This window comes from Cervus elaphus, chromosome 15 (assembly GCF_910594005.1).
Source record: "Cervus elaphus chromosome 15, mCerEla1.1, whole genome shotgun sequence".
In the NCBI taxonomy this organism is placed as follows: domain Eukaryota; kingdom Metazoa; phylum Chordata; class Mammalia; order Artiodactyla; family Cervidae; genus Cervus; species Cervus elaphus.
In genome coordinates, this window is record NC_057829.1 from 83,708,175 (window position 1) to 83,714,913 (window position 6,739).

Below are 6,739 nucleotides of genomic sequence, written 5' to 3' on the forward strand. Positions count from 1 at the left end.
TGCTAGAGAAGACTCTTGAGAGTCCTTTGGACAGCAAGGAGATCAAACCAGTCAATCTTAAAGGAAATCAATCCTGAATATTCATTGGAAGGACTGATGCTAAAGCTCCAATACTTTGGCCACTTGATGCGAAGAGCCCACTTATTGGAAAAGACCCTGAAAGATAGGAAGATAGAGGGCAAAAGGAGAAGGGAGAGGCAGAGGATGAGATGGTTAGATAACATCACTGACTTAGTGGACACGTACTGTGTGCTTAATCTCCAGTCGTGTCCAACTCTTGCGACCCCATAGACTGTAGTCAGCCAGGCTCCTCTGTCCATAGGGTTCTCCAGGCAAGAATACTGGAGTGGGTTGCCATTTCCTTCCCCAGGGGACCTTCCCAACCCAGGGATCAAATCCAGGTCTCCTGCATTGCAGTCAGACTCTTTACTGACTGAGCTGTGAGGGAAGCCCTAATGGACATGAGTTTGAGCAAACCGGCAGATAGTAAAGGAGAGGGAAGCCTGGCGTGCTGAAGTTCATGTGGTCGCAGAGTCGGACACTACTTAGTGACTGAACTATAACAGCAACAACGTGGTTTTAAGTTTTTTGAAGAACCACCAGACTGTTTTCCGCAGTGGCTTCACCATTCCCACCAACAGTGCACAAGAGTTCCAATTTTCTCCACATTCTCACCAAACACTATTATTTTGTGGGATTTTTGATAGTAGCCATCTTAACAGGTGGTGGGATTTTTGATAGTAGCCATCTTAACAGGTGTGATATTAGGAGGTTAGCATTTAATTGAACAATAAAAGGTTGACTCAGGCAAGGAAATAACAGGAATCAAGGAAAAGGCACAGAAGGCATTATCTTACCCTATTTTAGGGAGAAATGTCCCTTGCCTTTTATTCAGCAAGACAGCAGGCTGGACTGGGAAACTGAAGCCAGCCAGCCCAGTAAGGGGCTACTACTGCGGAGATGAGCTAAGAGCAAACTTAAGCCAGCATCAAGGATAAAGATGCTAGAACTACTTTAGAGCTGGAATTGACAAGGCTTTCAAGTGATTCTATGTTGGACACATAGGTGATCGGTCATGGAGGCTGCAAGGTGGACCATGGGGGAATTGATGCCATTTGGGGACCACGAGTGAAGGAGCAGGAGCTGGTGGTGGAGGACCAAGAAGGTACGGAGGTGTTAGCAAGCAGAACTGGGGCTGGAGGAGAGGCTGACAGGCGACCCCATGAGCATGGATGAGACCGCTGGAGGAGATAAACAGAAACCAGGGGCTGCTGCTGGAATAAAGCCAATAAAAGCCAAAGAGCCTCCCCAACTGGCTGAAACATTCCAGTGAAGGCATGTATACTGAGAGGCTGAACTCCTGGCTAAAGAGCACGTGTCACCACCCGGCCACAGCAGGTATGGGGACTCTCAGCTCTTCATGGGGCAAGGTGAAATCTGCTTGTCACAGCGGGGCTGGGGACCAGGGCCCTTCTTAGAACAGCGATACCTGTCCCCTGCCTCTGCCGGGGGGTCAGTGACACCTCCTGATCGTGGGGGACACGCAAAGCCCTGCACCTTCTCCAACAGCAGAACAAAGATGCCAAGTCCTACAGGTGAGATGTAGGAAAATGGGAAGAATATTTACAGAGTTGAAAATACACGCAACCTGAGACGCAGACAGCATTTTGTCAGCCGCATACAGAGGCAGCTCTTCTGCAGAATACACTTTGGTGACGTAGTCAGTGTTTCTCAGCTGTAACAGGAAGAAAGAACACAGTGAACAGAATAACCCGTCGTGAGATTCTGCCTTCTACAGACCCATTGACAGTTCACACTTCAGCTGCAGAAACTACCCTCGACCTGCACACGTAATAAGTATTTGCAAAGCATGTATGTGTGTGTGTGTGTGTGAATATGTCTGTGTAGGCTTGCATGCAAAGCAGACACATTTGGTTTTCATTGTCCCTGGCTGACTCGAGGAGTTGTAAAAGATCCCCTTTCCCCGGAGACGGTATGCGGGCAGCTCAGACTTTTTCCGAGCAAAGCATGTGGTTTCGGTCGCTTGTCCCTTATTAAAGTCCATAGGAGCTGTGTGGGGGTCTGGAACACGTGGCTCCACGTCTCCCTGAGGAAATGGGGCGCTAGTAATAGATTTCGTGGCCAGGGTAACACATAACAAGGTGTCTTATTTCAGATTGGGCCCCAGGAGTCCTGATGTTGGCGACTCCCTAGATTACTCACCCCCCTGAGACCTTGCTGTCGAGGATGTATGTAATGGGAGCACACAAAAGAGGTGAGTGGGGAGCGCGCAGAGCACTTATCTGGTGTCTTAGGATTGCTGGGCCCGTCTTGGGAGGGAGACAGAGGCCCCATCCAAACAGATTCAGGGACAGTCAAGACTGGCAGGAGACAAGTCATCTTACACATAAGAAAGGTGTAGGTGGGGATTTTCCAGCTTCACTCTCACAAAGGGGAAGAAAAACCCAGTGACACAATTTAAGTAAAACAGGTATTTGCTTTCTCTTTATCATTTGAGACAAGAATCAGTCACCTTGAATAGCATGTTTCCATACTTCGAGAGGAAGAAAGAAACGATCTAAAAAGGATATTCACACATATTCTCAAAGAGGAGTACTATGAAGTGACCTTAGTTGAGAATGCCTATATTATAAACGCCAGGTATATGTAGAATTTCAGATTTCTCCTTTCCCATCTTTGTTTTTCTTTCCCTCTGGCAAATCCTATCTGTTGGGCTCACCATCACCCAGTTACGCCCCTGCAGGGCATGTTCTTGTGTAAGTGTGGGAGGGGTCCTCTGGCTTTCTGCCTCACCTCCCCCTCACACGAGGTGCTCCCCGCCCCCCCACAAATAGGAGAGGTTTGCATGCCCGCTCAGTTGTGTCCAACTCTTTGAGACCCCCTGGACTGTAGCCCTCCAAGTTCCTCTGTCCGTGGGATTTCCCCAGCAAGAATACTGGAGTGGGTTGCCATTTCCTCCTCCAAGGGATCTTCCTGACCCAGGGATCGAACTCGCGTCTCCTGCATTGGCAGGAGAGTTCATTACCACTGAGCCACCTGGGAAGCCCATAGGAGAGGTTTAGGAGTCCCAGATGTTCCAAACAAGGCCTCCTGGTGAAAACAGCAAGCCAATTTAGCTGATGGTAAGAGAGCATCCAGGCTTGCGGGTTCAGTGCGGGCATGCTCCATTTCTATCTTGGGAGACAAGGATGTGGCTTCCTCTCTTCTCTGCTGGGGAGATTCCTCACAGGCCATCCATCCATCCAGCCATGGCCACTCTCACCTCATTGAAAGTGAGTCCTGAGGCTTGCATACAACAGCACATCCGAGCCCACCCACCGTGGGATGCCCCTTAGGCCTGTCCGACTGTATCGCCATGACTTTCTTTCAAGTTATCTATATTTCAGCAGAATTAAACCACATGCTGCTCCCTTGTATTTTCGCCTCCACTTGGGGTCTTAAACCATTCCTTCTGCAGGGACCACCTTGACCTCTTTTCCCAAAATCGACCGTAGGGCAAATAAATATCAGCTCTCTCAAGAAACCACTTTGCTAGCCTTTGATTTTCTTCCTAAGAATGTCTGCTGGGTTTCATCTGTGCTCTGAGCCCAACTTGCTTTCCATCTCCTGGTTTTGAGTTTATCCCCCAAGACTGTTTCCCTGGTGGCTCAGAAAGTAAAGAATCCGCCTGCAATGCAGTGGACCCAGGTTCAATCCCTGGGTCGGGAAGATCCACTATAGAAGGGAATGGCTACCCATTCCAGTATTCTTGCCTGGAGAATCCCGTGGACAGAAAAACCTGGCTGGCTACAGTCCATGGGGTCACAAAGCGTCAGATGCGACTGAGCAGCTAACACTTTCACTTTGGTTTTTTTTTCTGAAGACTGAACTGTGACTCTATGAACTCCAGGTGGGCACCCAGTCATCGCTTTATGCACTCAACACACTCTTGACTGGAAAAAAAAAAAAAAAAGCACAATGTGAGAGTCAAGGGTTAAGCTTTATTTGGGGCAAAAGGAAGACTACAGCCCAGGAGATGGCCGCTCAGAGAGCTCAGAGGTGGGGGAGGCCTGTGTGTATGTGCTCTTGGTGGAGGGGTTATGTGCAGTCAAGCACACATTTCTGCAGAAGGTTGCTGCTAGTTTCCAGGAGCAACTGTCTCCATTACTGATTTTAGTTCTTTTCTAGACATGAGGAGATACAAGAATTGGGCTCATAAAACCTTCTCCTGAAAAATCTGCTCTTCCAGTTCCCCCCAGGGCACAGAGCGCCTCATTCCTGCCCTCTGCCCTGAGCTCCTTCAAGGGTGTGTTGAAGGTCAGCGACTGCCGTGGTTCGTGACCTCATAGAGGCAGATGGCAAGTGACAATTTTTCGACTACGACACATATATTGTCACCGCTTCAAAAAGGCCTTCCCTGTCAACCCATTTCAAGGGGCCTTTTGTACAACTGGGCACAACCCAGCATTCTTGCCTATTTGTTCACCTGTCAACTGTCTGGCTCTCTCTCCCTAGCCCGTGATTCCAGGAAGACGGGCGCCCCCTCTGCCGTGTTCGCTCAGCGGCAAGCACAACACCTGGCCCTGAACAGGTGCGCCCTAGTTGTGGGATGGATATGTCCATCGAGAAATCAATGAATGAATGAAGTGTCTGTGCGTGGAGTTGGGTTTGCACTGGGCTTTTCAAGCTGGTGGAGAGCCCTGGGCTTCCAGGAGAGACACAGGTCTGCAGTCCCAGGACGTGCTGGGTTAGTATTAGGGCCGCTTGCCCTGGAAGCACCCCTCCTGGCCCCCCGGGGGTAAGGGGCATGTTCTGCTACTGGGAGACGTGGTGATCTTTGGCAAACGGCACTGTGAGCCTGCTCATGGTTCAAATGCCTTGGGCGACACTCCTCACACAGTCAGGAGGCCTGTCCTTGAGGGCCTCATGAGCTTCAAGGAAAAGCAGTGCCTCATACAACGCAGGAAGACTCCATGTGTTTAGGGCAAAGTAAAGTAAATAGCAATGACATCTTCACAGGTTATGTTTCACTGCACTTCAGCACCCCCGCCCGAATGCTATGGAGGAATCCATGGACGCGTGAGCCTAAAGAGAAGGAGACACTGTATTCCAAAGGCCACTTGGATGGTGGTGAGAGCTCCTTTCTGTACTTGCAGAGCTGTGTTTGCAATGTTTGCCTCCCGTCAGGATCTCAATTAGGGGCAAGGACTTCTCCCAGGACGAAGAGTGTTCGGCATGTGTAAAAATACCCTTGTGTCCGTTGCATAAATGTCTTCCCATATGCGAAATGAATTTAAGAGGAAAAGACCAAATTAAAGAGGGATTACACTGATCTCCTTTAAGAATTTTCAACTCATATTGTGCATTCTGTAATTTTTTTTTTCTTTCTGGTCTGTGAGCTCTAAACCAAAAACAGGCCTGCCCTGAGTACTGGATCCACGTACCCATTAGGCTAGGAATTCATTACACAAAGCAAGCATTCTACCAACAGCCAATGTGCCCCCATATGCCCTTCCCTACTGAGGCACGACAACCCCCAGGTGTTCATGGGGTCCTTTGTGCGTTCCTTTCGCTCACTGTTCACACATGTTAAAACTCTGCAAAGTTCAGTACGTTCCACCATGGAGTCTTTTCTGAGAGTGCTTCCTACACGTCTGCATGCCATGCTGGGAACTCACTGAGAGGAGCAGATCCCACCTGGGGTTGTGGAGGCTGATCTCAGCATCCCCATGACACCTGCACACATTCTCCAGGGAGGCTTCTCCAACGAGGCCAGTCCTTGGCTGCCTCTACCGAGAACACATGCATTGTTCCTAGGGCCCCAGTTGTCTGGGTTTTCTCCAGTCTTAAGAAAGAATTGGTGGATTTACCTGGTGGTCCAGTGGGTTAAGAATCCACCTACAGGGGGTTTAAGAGGGAGGGGACATGTGTATACCTACGACTGATTCATGGTGATGTAGGGCAGAAACCAACACGACTCTGTAAAGCAATTATCTTCCAATTAAAAAGAAAAAAAATATATATATATATATATAAAACATTCCAAAAAGAAAAGAATCTGCCTGCCAATGCAGGGGACATGGGTTCAATGTCCTGGTCCAGGTTGCTCAATGGATCTGGTTCAGGTTCGATGTCCTTCTCTGGTCCAGGAAGATCCCACGTGCTGCAGGGTAACTAAACCCGGGGGCCACAACTACTGAAGCCCATGTGCCTAGAGCCCGTGCTCCGCAGCAAGAGAACCCGCCGCAGTGAGAAGCCCGAGCAATGAAGAGGAGACCCTGTTCTCCAGGACTAGAGAAAGCCCGCATGCCGCAACGAAGACCCAGCTCAGCCCAAAACTAAATTTAATAAAAAAAGATTAAATTGCTAGTCAACTATGCACCAATAAAAATTTAAGAAAGAAAAGAATTGCTATTATGAAGATGGAATTCAGACACTGTAGGCGACGTGCTGGTGAGGAGGCAGTACCAGGTCTGGACCCCGGAGATCTGACCATGTGTTGCTGGAAGGGGTCGGCCGTGACTGATGAGGGAGCAGACCCAGGAATCGAGACACAGGAAAGAAAGAGCTGGGGCTGGAAGGGAGATGCAGGAGGAAAGTGGGAGAGGTTGGGGCAGGTGGGATAGCTTAGGCTTCACTCAGAAGGGAACGAGGTGCTGTCTGATGTGGGACCAGGAGGGTGGGATCAAATGGGTGGTACATGGGGCCATTAATCTGGTTAGAGGAAGCCGAGTGGACA

General features: G+C 49.4%; 1 long non-coding RNA gene across 1 annotated transcript; it reads left to right on the plus strand.

The window, feature by feature from the left end:
• The first annotated feature begins 2,182 nt into the window (after window positions 1-2,182).
• On the plus strand, window positions 2,183-5,274 carry LOC122709479. The gene is made up of 3 exons (XR_006345526.1): window positions 2,183-2,275; window positions 4,516-4,591; window positions 5,020-5,274. It is a non-coding gene; the product is annotated as an uncharacterized LOC122709479 (long non-coding RNA).
• Window positions 5,275-6,739: the final 1,465 nt, after the last annotated feature.